Raw genomic sequence first — 17,505 nt, 5'->3', positions numbered from 1 at the left:
CAAGTATTAAACAGGTTGTGTGCTTGTTTAAAAATATAGGTTACTGGTGAATAGTAACGCCAGAGGAAAGTGTAGATAGGGGAAAGGGCTAAAGACAGAGTTAGGCAAAAGTCATATTACAACAGCATTAGTGGTAACTTTCTGACACTTGCCCATTAATGTTGTTTAGGAATGGTGCAAGGGCATAACTGCAAGGGAAAGAAGATTACATAAACACATTTCTCTAAATGCTATGCATACAGCGAATGTCAGGGGCATTTGGATAAATGAAAGAAGATGAACAAGTCTGAGGGAATAGTGCAAAATTCAGATGATGCATGCCTGAAATGAAGGAATTCTTATAAAAATATTTTGTGTGTCCTTTGTAAAATTCATTTTAATTGAATGAATTCATGTATAAATCTGATTCCCTGGTAAATGAGACTCTGCTCAGTCTATAAAAAGATACCAAATGACATGTGAAATGAATAACATGGACTAAGTTGCTTTTTTTCACTTTGTATTTGTTTACTTTTATACATTTATATTACAGGTATGGAACATATTCCTTAAACTGTCCTGCAATTTAAGAAGTACAAAGTATACTAAAAGCCTGATGGAATGAATATGCACTTCTCATTAAAGAAAATTTGCTCAATTGATCAGTTTAGCTATTTGCTTTGAGAAAAACTGTTCACTAAAAAATATTCTTGATTTTACATACCCTTGCGGGATCCTGATGCATTTACATTTCTTATATAAATGTAAATTTTCAAGCCACTTGATGCACTCATGTAAGAAGATGTAGGAACTTCACCTAAGAAATTATATATAGTAATCTTAAAATTTTAGAATATGATAATCAAAAAGAAAGCAGTAAATACAGTCATAGAATTAGATATCAATACCCTTTATATTTCAAAATCAGCATGATTGATATTCAAAGTAATAATTTTGGTATTCAAGGAATAAGCTCTCTAATTTATTTTATTTCCAGCATTACTCTGGTGTGGTGTATCTTCTCAGTCTTTAAAAGATTTTAGTAAAATGACTATCTCATTGAAAATTAGGTTATAGGGCTGGGGTTGTAGCTCAGTGGTAGAGTAGTTGCCTAGCACATGTGAGCCACTGAATTTGATCCTTAGCACCTAATAAGAAAGAAAGAAAGAAAGAAAGAAAGAAAGAAAGAATAAAAGAAAGAAAGAAAGAAAGAAAGAAAGAAAGAAAGAAAGAAAAAGGTATATTTTGTCAATCACAACTAAAAGTTATAAGAAAAACATAGGTTATATTACCAAAGATGGGATGTAGCTCAGTAACAGTGTTCATTCCTATCAAGACCAATGGCAGGGGTTCCATCCCAAGCCCCAATAGAAAAGGAGGTAAAAAAAATACTAGGGGAACAATTAGCTATCATTTCAAAAACAGTCAATGCTCTTATGACAACATAAGTCTCATATGAGTAGCTAATATCAATGAAATATATGTCCCTATTACTCCAATCCCAACAATTCCTCCTGCTTCCAATAATCTCTGTAGCAGCCATAACCTAATATTTGGATTAAAAGGGAAGAAATATACTGAAGCCATATGAATTAAATTTTATCAAATTTCCTTATCATTAAGTTCCAAGTTAATTAGCTTACATTTTTCTTTCCTTCCTTATTTATGCTGCCATTCTGCTGTTAAAAAAAAATAATCTCTAGACTGGTTGTTTTGATACTATCCATTTTACATTATTTGTATGGATTATTCCCATTACTTTCTTCCTCCCTGTTCATTTAGCAATACCATCTGAGGCTTATAACTTCTACTACTGCATCTTTTTCCCCCTTCCTCTTGACAAGGAACATGCATAGATATAAAAGCAAGCTTTTCTTCTGCCTTGATCTTACTGTATCTTCAACTATTATTCCAAGACCCTTCTTCCAGATTTCTTTAAAGGTACACTGGGGCTAATTAGAATGAGATCTGGAAACCAGAACTACTGCAATCACCTTACAATGTATTCAAAATGTAGAGCCACCATCCTAATTATTCACAATGTGCAATTTTAACATGTCCCCCCCCCACACACACAGATGATTCATTAAAGATTGAGAATCTCTGGTCTTTACCGAATCTGCCTTCACTTCCTCTAACTTCTCTTTTTTGGGGGGGAATCTAGCCTCATGTTCCTCCCTATCACATCCCCCAAGTTGAAACTGTATAAGAAGTCACAAACTATCTAATGAAAATTTTATCAGGTTGTGATTTTCTTCTCTTTTCATAAATAATCTTACAATTTCTTCTCCATTCTCTAGTACTGGACTATATGATCCTGTCCTAGAAAATAGCAACAGTTTAAAATGACACCTAACTATAGATGCAAATAGCTGTTATATGTGGTAAATTAAACAGCTTTGTGTGTTCAGGTATTTTAATCCCTAATGCTTTTCCAACAGTGAGGGAGATGGGAGGAATGGGAAAATTTTATTCTACTTCTTGGACAAGTTTTGGTTCTAGAAGCTCACAAATTCTTCCCACATTTAATATGCTGCTCATGCTCTTTCTAAAGTAGTAATGAATTCAATTGTATCAGCCTGCTCATTTTCCCTTCATTTATTCCCTCTATCTTCTGCCTTTCTTAGTCTCCATTTCCTCTTCTTTCTTTTTCTTATTTACCAACTTTCCTCTGGGATTAGCATGTCTGGAAAAGGAACTAATAATTAATTTCCTTTAGTGACATTCCCAACTTAACCTGTAGTTGAAAAGTAATAAGTTATAGCACTTAGTAATATTTCACTTCTCTTCTTCCTTACTATTTAATAGTCACTTTTTGTCAGTTATTAAAACATGCCAGTGCTCATGTCTTAAGCAAACATTTAGTTCAAAGAACTTGGAACTAAATTGTTATACTATATCATTCTTACCTTTTATATGACCGCTTACTGTATGCTTTTTTCTTTGATCTGAAGGTGCAAATAGATGTCCATCACAGCTCAGTGAAGGACTCTCACAAATATTCTGGTGGAATGAATGTCAATAGTGAGTTGCATAAAGATTCCCTATTCACACACTAAGAAGACATCTAAATTACTATTTTGGAAATCGATGAAAATTAAAAACAACTATTTATTGAAAACCAAATCTTTTCAAGAATGGAACTTCATATAAGCAATCAAGATGAAGCCTAACTTTTGTCTTCTTATGGCTACTGGCTCTGAACACTGAGCATGGAAGGAAACACAGAAAACATATTCAGAGGAAGGAGAAACCAGTGTCATGTTTCAACAAAGAACCAACTTCAGTATGCCTAACTACTATACATTACCCACCAATAACTTTTAAAAACTACATAGTTTACCGTAATTGATACACTTTTTATATAAGCATTCAAAATTTAAAATACTACAATGACAGACTATTTTAGTGCTAAAATAAGATAACTGACAAGAATTCAGAGGATGTCATGTGGGACTAAAATTAGAATATGTCACAGCTGCTTCACTTAGGTTAAAAAAGACTTAGGAAAATTTAAATATTTTTTTGCAAAATTTTTATTGCAATGAAAGTAGTTGAGGCCTGGGGTCATGGCTTAGTGGTGGAGTGCTTGCCTAGCATGTGTGAGGCACTGGGTTCCATTGTCAGCACCACAGAAAAATAAATAAAGGTTTATCAAGAATTAAAAAAAACATTTTATTTTTATTTTTTTAAAAAAACAGAAAGTAGTCAAAGAGATGGATAAACTACTGAGAAGAATTTTTGTTTACTTAGATAATAGTACTTATCTTTTAGGTACAGTGGGTACATTTTTTTCATTTAAGAAAGAACATCAGGGCTGGGGCTGTATGTAGCGCAATGGTGGAGCATTTACCTACCACGGGTGAGGCACTGGGTTTGATCCTTAGCACCACATAAAAATAAATAAATAACATAAAGGCGTGTTGCCCATCTACAACTACAAAAAAAAATTTAAAAAGCAATAACATTAAAAATATATACTCATGTAGAAAACAGGCAGTGTAGAAACATTCAGTACCTCCTGAAAGCTATCTCAGTGGAATTTAATCAACACTTGTGTAAATGCACAAGGACATGGATGGGCATCTGTGGGTAAGCACTGGGTCACAACTTTAGAATAATAACAGAACTCATAAAAAGAAAACATCCCAGGAGTGCATAGGACAGAGTGATGTTAGAAAGGGGAAACTCCTCTAAATGTGAAAAACCCATCAATATCAACAAAATTTAATCTACTATAGGCCAAATGAACAATGAAGGCAAAGGCTGACTTGGATTCTGCACGAGCTGGCACTAGAAATTTGGGGCGCTTCAGGTTCTTCCTGACAGATTCTAATGCTTGGACAGAGAAACATCCTCACTAGGCATCCTTTGTCTACACCTTCTGCATAGTAGATAAGAAACCCCTCTAATTATTAATAATTATTGTTCCAACATTAAACTAAAACACAGATTTACTGAATGAGCAGAAACCCACCTCAAGATCATGTCAGATCATGTCCCATAGAGAAATTGAGACCCAGATCTATTGAGAACTCTGGGCAGCTGGAGAAGCAGTCAAGTGGTTTTCATAAGGGACAAAAACCCAGGGCACTTTCACTTAAATGCTGTTCAAGCTCTGTGAGTATCAAGTTTGTATCTACAAGAAACCCTGGGCTTGGATGTAAGAGTCTTCTGTGTGCAAAATCTGCCACCTCAGGGATCCCTAGTGTTGATTCACCTGATCTGTCTTGCTAGGCTGTGTCATATTTTCTTCCTAAGTGCTCATTCTGTGTCCTTCTTAAGGGTGCCAATTTGATCTAAGAGAAACCTTAAACATTTGGAGGAAAACCATTCTTCCAACATAGATAGCTTGCTCCCCTGCTAGAATGTCCAAACAAGCTATCCAAAAATGTTGGTGAGTGCAATCCCCAATAGAGACAAGATCTACCAGATGTGGACACTCCACCATATTCTGAGACATTAGGAGACGTGTGGCCACCTCCACCAAGAAAGGGGGTCTAGTCACCTCCCTACAGATTCAGAGAGACTTTTCAGGGGTAGTCACAATGGGAAAAGGTTCATGGCTGACACTTTGTGCAGGGGAAAAATCTTCATCACACAGTGGTCATCTCTCTTAACTGGGTTGGTGGGCTCCCACTCTGAAAATTAGTTTGAGCCAAGAAAAGAGAGTATTGTACAGAAATGTTGAAAACTCTGATTGGTAGAAATTACAATCCATTTGATGGACAGTCTGTAGATTGAAGGTCAAGGAAATCAATGCCCATTTCTAATATGTGGTTTTAACTTCATGGCAGGGATAAAAGTAACTGTATATTGGATCCTGAGGGAGAAGGGTCCAGGAACAGTGAGGCAGAATCTGGAAGACTAATGGTCTGTAGTACTGAATGGTCCACAGCCACCTTAGGCAAAACATTTGAGCACCCAGCTCCTACAAGAGCAATGCCTCCAACTGAGGTATAAATAAATACATAAAAATTAGCAATTTTTAAAAGGAAGATGAAATTACTATTGTGACTGGCAACTTTTCTTTAGTAAGCCCTATAGGGAAGGAAGAGAGGAGCTCAGCCTACACTGATTTACTACCAGGGTTAACCTATTCAGTCTAGTGATAGAAAGGAACATATTGACATGCGATCACTCCCATGAAATCTCCTTCCAATGGTGGATTATTAGTGTGAGAGATAAGGGTTTCATTTTATTTTTCTACTTGTGCATTTTCAGTTTTCCCAGCACGATTGGTTGAAGCAGTTTTTTTTTCCAGTGTATATTTTTGGCGCCTTTGTCGAGTGTGAAATTACTGTACTTGTGTGTTTATCTCTGTGCCTTCTATTCTATTCCTTTGATCACCATGCCTGTTTTGATGCCAATATCATGCTCTTTTTGTTACTCTAGCTCTGTAATATAATTTAATGTCTATGTTATGATGCTTCCTGATTCACTTTTCTTGTTCAGGTTTGCCTCAGCTATTCTGGGCCTCTTATTTCTCCTAACAAATTTCATGACTGCTTCTTCTATTTCTATAAATAGTGATATGGTATTTTAATAGGAATTGCACTAAATTTGTATAATGCTTTTGGTAGTATGTCCATTTTGATAATATTATTTGTGCCTATTCAAGGACATGTGAGATCTTTCCATCTTCTAAGGTCTTCTTCAATTTCTTTCTTTAGTGTTCTCTAGTTTTAATTATAGAGGTCTTTCATCTCCTTTGTTAGATTTATTCCCATGTATTTTTGAGGCTTATATGAATGAGATAGTTTCCTTAATTTCTGTATCAGCTGATTCATCATTGAAATATAGGAATGTATTTGATTTCTGGTTGTTAATTTTGTAACCTGCTACTTTGCTGAATTCATTTTTGAACCCTAGATATTTTTTGTGGTGATTTTGCATCTTCTAAATACAGGATCATGTCATGTCATTGGCAATCATAAATACTTCTAGCTCTTCTTTTGTATCCCTTTAATTTTGTATCCCTTTTCTTTCTTTCTTTTTTTCTAATCGCTCTGGCCAGTTGTTCTAGAAATATGTTGAATAGAAACAATGAAAGGGCAGCCCTGTCTTGTTCCAGTTTTTAGAGGGAATGCTGTCTTCATTAAAAATTACATTGGCCTTGGATTTGTCATACATATATAACTCATACAATGGTGAGGGATACTCCTTATTTCCCTAACGTTTCTAGTACTTTAAAAATGAGTGAATGCTGTGCTTTATTGAGTACTTTCTTTGCATTTATTGTGATACTCATGTGAGTCTACTTATGTGATAAATACATTTATTGACTTTCAGTGTTGAAAAAGCCTTTCATGCCCTGCATAAAATCCTCTGCATCATTGTGCACTGTCTTTTAAAAGTATTTTTGTATGTGATTTGCCAGTATTTATTAAGAATTTCAGTGTCTATGTTCACCAAGAATATTGATCCCAAGTTTTCTTTCTTTGGTGTGTCTTTGTTCAGTTTTGGAATCAGAATGATACTAGACTAGCTTCATAGAATGAGTTTGGATGGGTTCCTCATGTGTTCTCATCTGTCCCTGCCCTCCCACACTTTTTTTCTTCTTCTAATTTCTGGCTAATGACAATTTCATTATTACTAATGATAAATTCTTTATCAAGTTACTTTTAGATTGTTATTCTTACTTCATTTCATTGTAGATGGTAGTTTAAAGAGGTTGTTTTCAATAAAGAATTGTTTTAAGCATATATATGTTTTGCATGTTAAGTTGTCAAACTGACTGGTGGTTGTTATCTCCTGTGAGAAAGACATTAATGAGTATGGAAACTAAATTTGGGATTTTACACTGAGATGTAACCTGTGACCAGGATGTAACCTGTGACCACCCCATGGAAAAAAGTGGTTCAGTAAAAGACCTATCTATAACAGTGGAAGAGGAATCTATCTGGACATAAGCACAAACCTCAGCATAGAAAAAAAAAGGCAACATGAGTGAACAATGCATTGATAAGACACTTCCAAATCTTCATTACTACCAAACAACTGAATCTGTAGATTTATTCTCTATTGTCCTCTTAAGATGATGGATAAAAGTGTTTAATGAAGTGTACCAATTGCTACATGGTAATTGAATGCAAATGGGTGTTTGTACTCTAATAACAAACATTCCATTCTGGTAGGAATGATGACCTTCATTTTCATTAGTGTTTGTATTGTAATCCTGTTATCTGCCTTTCCATATGCTCCAAAGTCAAGCAGAATGAACTCTTGAACTATGGCAATTAATCACTGGTTATATTAAACTAAAAGTTTTGAGTGACTGGGAATGACCACTCTGTTTCACAATGAGTATACTTAAGCTGCCATCAACTTGACATTTGTTCATAATTTCAATTGTTTATTCATAAGACCCAAATTTTTCCTTTATCATTTACAGATATTATACAAATGGGAGCACATTCAATAATCTTAAAGTGGCCACACTTCAAAGGATAAATGTTTTGCCATTTTACTATGGAAAATAAACACATTTTAAGATACATAATCATTTACAACGTTTTAGATTAAGAATTAAACTATGATGTATACTTTTATAAATCAATTCAGAAAGGCAATTGCATTTGAACTACTCTACATTACTAAAGCATAGTAACCACTATGAAACCACCAATTAATATTTATATATTTACACACATGTGGCTGTTTCTTTTCTGGGCCATTAAGCCTTCTCTGGTGGTTCTCTGATTCTACTTCCACATGTGCTGCTGCTGAAGAAAAGTAAACAGTTATTAAACAATATAGAGGGCGCAGAAAAAGCAATAGTCTAATAAAACAATAGTAATATCTTTTTATTTTATCAATTAGTAATTTTAATGGACCATAATCTTTAGTTAAATATGTACTTCCTTTATTATTTTATTATCTTACATCTCATTTGATTTTATGTCTGTGTTTCTGTGTGTGTGTGTGTGTGTGTGTGTGTATTGCTAGCGATTCAACCCAGGTTCTTGTACATGGTTGGCACAATGCTCTACCACGGAGGTCATTCCACAGGTCTTTTTAGTTTATTTCATGACACCCTACTGGCCTGAAACCTACCAGCAGTCTGCATCAGCCACCCAAGTCACTAGAAATGTAGTGTGCTCCACAGCACACCTAGGATTGTTTCTTTAGTAAACGCTTCTACTCATCCGAAATTCATCAAAACACCTGGTGGGACACCAGCTTTAATGCATACAAACATCTCAAATGTTAATCCACAAATTCATCTACTCAAATGAAAAAAAATCCACAGAAATTAAATTTGAAAGTGCCATAAAAATAAAATTTAAGCCATACACTCTTCTATACCTCTTGATAGAGAATGTGAATCATCTACTTTTCATCATTAATGGCTTCAAAAATTACTGATAACTTCTCACATCTTTATCAGTTAACTCCCTGTTCCTCATATCTGAGGTGTTATTCCTTTTCTGTCCCTGAGACTCAATTTGCTCTGTGAAATCCTACTTGATTATGGCTATCATTCCTTATGATGACATTAATGAGGGCTTCTTTCCTTGGGCCTACTTTACCAATTCATCAACTTCCCTACTATTATTTCAGCACTAGAGACATCAATGATTTCTTTTAAAGTCAATCTCTTCTGCTGCTCAAATGGAAGGGATAATCTTTTAGGTCATCTGGTGTAAACTGTCTATTCATTGGACCCTCTAAGTGTTGATTGAGCTCCTGGTAGTGCTAGTGTGAATAAAAGGTGCCAGGGATGGTTTTTCTGGAGGTATTCCAGAGCTGAGACTTAAGAGGTGAGGGTAGCCCAGCCAGAGTGCAGGAAAGGGTACAAGCAAGACAGGAAGTAGCAAGAGAGAAGAATGAGTATTAAATGGGGTGTGTGCTTGCCCCAAAATATAGGAATTAGTGAGGAGTAAGGCCAGAGGAAAGGGAAGACAGGAAAGGACTAATGATATAGAGAGTTGGGCAAAAGTCATATTATGAAAGCACTAGAGGTAACATTGAAATACTTTCCCATTCATGTCCTTTAGTGTTTCATGAACATAATTTCATGGGAGCTAGATTTTTCTAAATGCTATGTGTATGGTGAATGTCAGGCACATCTGGATAAATGGAAGGAGATGAACAAGTACAAGGGAATAACACAACATTAAGAAGCTGCCTGCCTGAAATGAAGAAATTCCCACAAAAAATATTCAATATAAACAATATTATAAAATAAGTTTTTATTCAATGAATACCAGTATAAATATGATTCCCTGGTAAATGAGACTCTGCTCAATTCTCTACAAAAGTATCAAATGATTTGTGAGGTGAATTACAGGGACTGTGTAAGTTGCTTGTTTTTACTTGGTTGGTTTTCACTTTTATATATTCCTAGGTCCAGGACACTCATTTAGGTGTTTTGTTAATAATTTCCTGACTCTTGGATCTACCAAGCTCAACAATGAATAAGACAAGGCTAGGGGTGAGGCTTAGTTGTAGAGCATCTTCTTAGCATGCAAAAGGCCCTGATTTCAAACCCTTTCCTTTAAAAAGAACAAAAGGAAGTAAGAACACTAAATTCAATGGTACAAGTAACTACCTGTAAATTTATAGCTCTTAGGAAATACCCTGGAAATAATTGATTTTCTTCTATAAAAAACAATAAAAGATGATAATGTACAGGAAAGAGAAAAACATGAAATAGGTGTGATTTCATAGTACAAACCCCATCAAGTCAGGGAATAAGTGCACTGACTTAACAGATACACAAAGTTGAACTAATGTTCAATGATATTATCTGCATAGACTTGGTGTCAAGTTAGTACTAAAACTGGTTTTTAAGGAGAGTTGTTCTCTCGGTTTTAAAACTTGTCTCTAACTCATGGAATCAAGGACAACTTTTGTTATACCCCAAGAATAAGAGATTGTAATGTGCACCGATATTCAGCAATTCAGTGAGAATTTTTCTAACATATTAAAGTCTAAAAACATCAAATTCTAAATCCCTAAAAATTTCTGGGAATTCAAGTGGTGTAAAGATAAGTGTAGGAACATTCAAGATTAGGATTTTTTTTTTTTTGTAATTGTGTATTTCTTTTTTTTTTTCAAACACGGATACTAAACATTGGCATTAGCCAAGTTTTCTCAAATATTCCCACCAAACATGGAAAAAAAAAAGAAATAAAAATCGAAAGTCTTGGATAAGCAGGATTAATATTATCAAAATAACCAAACAACCAAAAGCACTTTATAGATTTAATGTAATTCCAATTTAAATCAATGATATTCCTCATAGAAATAGAAAAAGCAACCATGAAATTCATTTGGAAAAATAAGAGACACAAAATAGCCAAAGCAAACCTTAGGAAGAAGAGTTAAGAAGGTGGCATCACTGTACCAAAACTTAAACTATACTACAGAGCTATAGTAATGAAAGCAACATGGTATTGGCACCAAAATAGATATGTAGATCAATGGAACACAATAGAGGACACAGTCACAAATCTACATAAATAGAGTTATCTCTTACTAGACAAAGGCACCAATAACATGCATTGTAGAAAAGTGGTGCTAGGAAAACTAGAAATCCATATGCAGCAAAATGAAATTAAACCTCTATCTTTCACCCTGCACAAAACTCAGCTCAAAGTGGATCAAGGAACTAGGAATTAGAGCAGACTCTGCACCTAATAGAAGGAAAAGCAGGCTCTGATCTCCATCATATCAGCTTAGGATATGATTCCTAAAGTGCAAGAAATAAAATCAAGAATCAATAAATGGAAAGTATTCAAACTAAAATGCTGCTTCTCAGCAAAAGAAAATATCAATGAGGTGAAGAAAGAACCTATTTAAGGAACAAATTTTTAGTACATTCACATCAAATAGAGAAGTAATCATCAGGATATATAAAGAACACAAAAACTTAACAGCAACACTTAACACCTAAAAGCAAGCAACCCAATCAATAAATGGGCTAAGGAAATGAGCAAAGACTTCACAGAAGAAGATATACAATTGTTCAGCAAATGTATGAAAAACTATTCAACATCTCTAGCAATTAAAGAAATGCAAATCAAAACTAAGTTTTCTTCCCACTCTAGTAAAAATGGCAATTATCAAGAATTTAAGCAACAATAAGTGCTGGCAAGGATTTGGGAAAATGTATACCATTCATTGCTGGTGGGATTGGAAAATAGTGGAACCACTTTGGAAAGCAATATGAAGATTCCTTAGAAAACTTGGAATGGAACCACCATTTGACCCAGCTATCCCATTCCTCGGCATATACCCAAAAGACTTCAAATCAGCATTCTATAGTTATGCAGCCATCTCAATATATATAGCAGCTCAATTTACAATGGCTAAACTGTGGAACCCACATATATGCCCTTCAATAGATGATGGATAAAGAAACTGGAATACACAATGAAATATTAGAGATCAGCCTTAAAGAAGAATGAAATTATGGCATTTACAGGTTACTGGATGGAGTTGGAGAATATCATACTATGTGAAGTAAGCCTACCCCACAAAACCAAAAGGCAAATGTATTCTCTGATAAGTGGTTGTTCCTCCATAATGGGAGCAGGGGGAGGAAAGGGAAGAATGGAGGAACTTTAGGATGAGCAGAGGCAGGAAGAAAAGGGGAGAAGGTGTGTGTTGGGGAAAAGACTGTGGAATGAAACAGACAGTATTACCCCATGTAAAGGCATTATTCCATATATGATGTGACTCTACATCATGTACAACCAGAGCAATGAAAAATTGTGCTCCATTTGTGTAAAAAATTAAATTAATTAAAAAACCAAATGTGACACAAAAACACAACCAAGAATGTAGGTTTGACAAAACATGCAGTCAGATTGCCAAAACTAGATTATGATTTCCATAACCAGAAATCAAGTAGGACATTGTTCATTTTCCAATGGCAATTTTCCGATTGATGCAAAGAAAGTCTGACCACAGGATAAAATCATGGCCCTAAGAAGATAGCTGCAGGAGGACTGTAACATTGTGTCTCCTAACAGTGACACACTAGAATTATTTGCACCTATTTATTTCAATGATGGAGCCTATCACTCAGATTCTCCTGTGATTTAGTATGTGAAAAGTTATGATAAAAGCCAGTGGAATACACAATTCTCATCAAAGAAAGCTTTGTGAACTGTTCAACTGAGATACATATCTTTAGAATTACAGTTTATTTTAAAAAGTTATCTTTTTCCATACCTGCATTGGACACCAGTGTGCCTACATTTCTTGCATCATCTGGCTGAGCTATGTTTGCTATTCTTAATCTACTTCTGTGAGAAGATGTACCAAGATCATCTAAAAAATGATGTAGAAGAAACTCAAATTGTTTGAGTTTGGTAATAAGAAAGAGAGATAAACAGATATATATGAATGATTAGATATGAATATCCTTTACTTTTTAAAATACATGTAGTTGATTCTCAAAGTAACAAATTGAGTATTCAAAGACTGAACTCTAGAATGTGTTTGGTTCCCAACATTATTCTGCTGTGGTATAACTTGTTAGTCTGAAGAATTTTAATGAAATGACTACCTTATCTATCTAGGGCTGAGCATGTAGCTCAGTGTCAGAGTGTCTTGCTTATATGACCAAGACCATGGCACCTGTTGCCAGCACCAACATCAGAGGGAAAATATGAATCATGGGGGAAATAGTCACTATCTTTCAAAGTCCAGCCAATGTTCCTGTAACAAATCTCATCTTCTATGAATAACTAATGTCAATACAACATATATCCCCTCCCTGCATATTATGGAAGAGGAAGAATGCATAACTTAGGTGTCTTCCCATGCCAACATACCCTCCTGCTTCACATAATCTCTGGAGCAGGAATAATCTAATCTTTGCTTCCAATGCAATGTTTCATTTGCTTTCCAAAGTGTATTTTCACAAGTTTCATTGTGATTTCTTAAATTACCAAGCTAATTCCTTCCCTCCTTCCCTCCTTCCTTCCTTCCTTCTTTCCTTCCTTCCTTCCTTCCTTCCTTCCTTCCTTCCTTCCTTCCTTCCTTCCTTCCTCATTTCCCTTCATTTCAGCATTTTCAAAGTATCCTCTTGATTGGTGGTTGTCATGCTTACCATGTTGCATTCTCTGTACAAACTAGTCCCACTTTGTCTCTTTGCTCTATATTTAGTAATTATATTAAAGAATTATACTTTCTGTCACTTCAACTTTTGGGTCCTCCATATTTGTCAGAAAGCATGTTTGGATATAACAAGAAAATATAAGCCATCCCTGGATCTTGTTATTCCTTGAACTTGTATCCAACAGATCTTCATCCAGATTTTTCTAAAAGGAAGTCTATACCTTGCTAAATAGAATGTGGTCAGGATACCAAAAATTAAAATAAATGTAGAATCCTTTAGGAATGTAGAATTCCAGACCTCCTCTGCTCAGACAGAATGTGCCTTTTGTAAAATGGTGCCAACTTGATGATTCTTTGAGGCAACAGAAGCTCTGATGAACTGTATCAGCTTCCAATTCCCATAGTTGATCTATTTGGCACTCACCCTCAGTGTCATGACCCCAAATTGAAGCTGTATGAGAAGTCACAGACTATTTGATGGACATTTTCCTGTTATGGTTTTCCTGATGTCTCCAGAAATATCATACAATTTTTTTCCCTAATTCTCATGTGCTAGATACATGGCTCTCTCCTAGGAGTACAAATATTTTAAAATAACATCAAATGACACATGTATGGCTTGCTATGTTCAAAGATTCATATTCATTTAAGAAAAAAATAGCTCTGCATGATCAGCTACTTTAATCCTTGCTGCCTTCCCAATAGTGAGGAATACAGGCAGTGTTGGGAATTTCCACTTCTCAGACAAGTTTTGGAACTGGAAGTGCACAAATTCTCCCCACACAGGGAATAGCCTCTCCATCATCTTCCTAAAGTATTACATGAATTTAACTCCCACCAATGTATGCACCATCTTCTTTTCTTTTATGCACTCTGTCATTTTTCCCTTTCTTATTCTTCATTCCCAATGCTCACATCCTTTTTTTTTATTTTTCAACTTTCCTATCTGAAGGTGTTTGAAGATGGAATCAATAATTCAGCTCTTCTAGTGATACTCCTAATGAAATATCTTGCTGAGCCTTTATCCAATATACCACTCATATATCTTTCATTTCTTTTTCTTATTAGGTGCCTTCCTTCATGTGTTAGAATATACCAGTGTACATGCTTTAAGTAAACATTCAAACAGCAAATTGTATAGGACATGTAACTCTTACCTTCTTTATGTTTATTTATTTTCTGTTCACCTCTTTGATCTTCAGCTGCAGTAAACTTGCCAACACAGCTCAGAGGAAGAGGCTCAGAAACACTCTGGTAAAATTAACATTGATAATGAGTTGCAGAAAGATTTCCTTCTTGCTTATTAAGAAGAGATCTAAATTCCCATTACTGAAATCAAGGGTACTGAAAAAGCAGACAAGGATTTATTGAAAACTAAAACCTTTACAAAGAGAACCTCTAGAACAAGAATAATGTGTCTTCTCATGGCTATTGTCTCTGTTAACACAGCATGGAAGAAGAGAGGGAGACATAAAAAAGTCAGTAGATTTAACTCCAGGGCACACAAAGAACTTAAAGAACTTAACACCAAAAAGGGGAAAAATAACCCAATAACCCAATTAAAAAGGGGCAAAGGAACTGAAAAGATATTTCATGGAAGAAGAAATACAATGGTAAAAAATATATAAAAAATATTCAGCATTTCGAGAAATTTAAAATAAAACTATAATGAGAATCCATCACATTCCATTCAGAATGGCAATTATAAAGAATGCAAGTTACAGTAAATGTTCATGAGGATGTGGGAGAAATGTTTACTCCTTCATTGCTGGTAGGACTGTGAATTGGTGCAAGCTCTATGGAATACCGTATGGATCTTAGAAAAATTGGAAGAGAACTACCAATTATGCCAGTTTGCCTACTCCCTGGACTATAGCCAAGGGAGTTAAAATAAGCATACTATAGTGACACAGCAACATCAATGTTTAGCCCCTCAATTCACAAACACCAAGCTAAATAATCAAACTAGGTTCCCTTCAACAGATGAAAGAATCAAAAAATGTGATATACATACAATTGAATATTACTCAGCTACAATGATGAATAAAACTTTCATATTTTCTGTGAAATGGACAGAACTAGAGATTATCAGGATAAACAAACAAACAAACAAAAAAAAAAAACAATGGTCGAATGTTCTCTCTGATATGTGGATGCTAATCCACAACAAAGGAGGGTAGAGAAGAATAGAAGATCATTGGATTAGAAAAAAGGAATAAAAACAAGGGAAGGGAAGTGAGTAGAGAAAGTCAATAGAGTTAATTGGACTTAACTTTCCTTTTTTTTTTATAACTGAATACATGGCCAGTGTAATTCCACATTATGTACAAACACAAATATTGGATTCTAACAAAATGGGTTACACTCAATGTATGTATAGTATGTCAAAATACACTCTGCTATTATGTATATATAAAAACACCAAATAAAAATTTAAAAAATAAAATAAAATGATAAAAGATAAAAAAATCAGTAGAGCTGAGGATAGTTTTGGAATTCCATGTGTGGCCCTGGAGACATAGGGCATTGCAAATTCTATCCTACATATTCTTAGTGGCTGACCAGGGAACCATTTCTTCCAGGTTTCCTTTCTGCACGCTGACTGCATTGTTGATTCATAAAGTTTTTTATACCCGCACAATCCATCTGCATCATTATTTGACTGGGGCATTGGATTTAACTTGTCTCCCTCCTTGTCTCTCCCAGAAAATCCCTCCATCTCTTTTCAGCCCTGCTCTCCATTAAACCCTGTATCCCTCCTCCCATCTTCTCCCCCACAAGATCCCATTCACAGATGCCTGGAGGAATTAGAGACGATTTTACCCTGCCCTACCACCATTTCTGAGGGACCCCTTCCCTCTTTCGACCTTGTCTGGTTCTCAGATGGTAGCTCCTTTATACATGAAGGGGTTAAAGCAGCGGAGTATGCTATCATTTCCCTCTCATCTATCATAGAGGCAAAACCTCTCCCACCCAATATCACCAACCAAAAAGCTGAAATCATAGTTGCCACAAGGGCACGAGAGCTAGAAGAGGGAAAATCCCTCTCCCTATGTACCCATCTCCCATGCAGCCATTTGGAAGAAAGGGGGCTATTGAGCACAATGAAATAGGATAATCAGAAACTATTTGGGAAACTTATACTATCACTGCCTACCCAAATGAACATCACAAATTTAAACAGACCCAAATCAAGCAATGAAATTGAAGATATGCTCAAAAACCTACCAACAAAGGAAAGCCCAGGACCTGATGGAAGCTGAGCCCAGTTTACAGTTTTTTCTTGTAAAAAGAGTTAATGGGGAAACCCCTGAAACAATTCCATTAAGGAGAAATGGAGGGAACCCAGCCAGACTCATTCTATGAATGCTGCATAACCCTGATTCCAAAACCAGATAAAGACACATCAGGAAACAAAACATGAGGCCAATAATCCTCATGAAAATAAATGCAGAAGATCTTAATAAAACATGGGTAATTCACTTACCAAAGCACAGGAAAAACATAGGACACCACGATCCCATGCGATTCATCTCGGGATGCAATTTGGGCTCCATAGATGCAAAACAACAGATGCCATTCACCATACCAACACACATACAGACCAGAATCCCAGGTTGTCTCAATAGAGGCAACACAAGCATTTCACAAAATAAAGATTCGAAACACAAGAAAAACAAAGGATAGTAGGAACATACCTCAACCTTGTAAAAGCTTTTTATGGTAAACGTGAGGTCAACATCATTGGAAATGGAGACAACACCAAGCATGTTTCTTAGACATGAAACGAGACAGGGATGCCCCCTTTTATCATTTCTGTTCCAAGCAGTCTATGTCACACTAGTCAGTGCTATTAGGCCAGAGGAAAAAAAATCAACAAAAATTACAGACTTCAGGCGTACATTTGATCAAAAGGACTTTAAAATGTCTACAGAATATTTACTCAGATAA

The sequence above is a fragment of the Ictidomys tridecemlineatus genome, chromosome 1, assembly GCF_052094955.1.
Source record: "Ictidomys tridecemlineatus isolate mIctTri1 chromosome 1, mIctTri1.hap1, whole genome shotgun sequence".
NCBI classification, from domain to species: domain Eukaryota; kingdom Metazoa; phylum Chordata; class Mammalia; order Rodentia; family Sciuridae; genus Ictidomys; species Ictidomys tridecemlineatus.
Note: the sequence above shows the minus strand (reverse complement) of the source record.